The following is a 1,108-nucleotide window of genomic DNA, read 5'->3' as shown; positions in this document are numbered from 1 at the left end:
ATCCTCATCCTCATCCTCATCCTCATCCTCTTCCTCATCCTCATCCTCATCCTCATCCTCATCCTCTTCCTCATCCTCATCCTCATCCTCATCCTCATCCTCTTCCTCATCCTCATCCTCATCCTCATCCTCATCCTCTTCCTCATCCTCATCCTCATCCTCATCCTCATCCTCTTCCTCATCCTCATCCTCATCCTCATCCTCATCCTCTTCCTCATCCTCATCCTCATCCTCATCCTCATCCTCTTCCTCATCCTCATCCTCATCCTCATCCTCATCCTCTTCCTCATCCTCATCCTCATCCTCATCCTCATCCTCTTCCTCATCCTCATCCTCATCCTCATCCTCATCCTCTTCCTCATCCTCATCCTCATCCTCATCCTCATCCTCTTCCTCATCCTCATCCTCATCCTCATCCTCATCCTCTTCCTCATCCTCATCCTCATCCTCATCCTCATCCTCTTCCTCATCCTCATCCTCATCCTCATCCTCATCCTCTTCCTCATCCTCATCCTCATCCTCATCCTCATCCTCTTCCTCATCCTCATCCTCATCCTCATCCTCATCCTCTTCCTCATCCTCATCCTCATCCTCATCCTCATCCTCTTCCTCATCCTCATCCTCATCCTCATCCTCATCCTCTTCCTCATCCTCATCCTCATCCTCATCCTCATCCTCTTCCTCATCCTCATCCTCATCCTCATCCTCATCCTCTTCCTCATCCTCATCCTCATCCTCATCCTCATCCTCTTCCTCATCCTCATCCTCATCCTCATCCTCATCCTCTTCCTCATCCTCATCCTCATCCTCATCCTCATCCTCTTCCTCATCCTCATCCTCATCCTCATCCTCATCCTCATCCTCATCCTATCCTCATCCTCGTCCTCATCCTATCCTCATCCTCATCCTATCCTCGTCCTATCCTCATCCTCATCCACATCTTATCCTCTTCCCCATTCTCGTGCTAATCATATCCTCATCCTCATCCTCATCCTCATCCCCATCCTATCCTCATCCTCATCCTCTTCCTCATCCACATCCTATCCTCATCGTCATCCTCATTCTCGTCCTCATCCTATCCACTTCCTCATCCTCATCCTCATCCTCC

The sequence above is a fragment of the Lupinus angustifolius genome, chromosome LG02, assembly GCF_001865875.1.
Source record: "Lupinus angustifolius cultivar Tanjil chromosome LG02, LupAngTanjil_v1.0, whole genome shotgun sequence".
In the NCBI taxonomy this organism is placed as follows: domain Eukaryota; kingdom Viridiplantae; phylum Streptophyta; class Magnoliopsida; order Fabales; family Fabaceae; genus Lupinus; species Lupinus angustifolius.
This window is presented reverse-complemented; position numbering follows the sequence as displayed.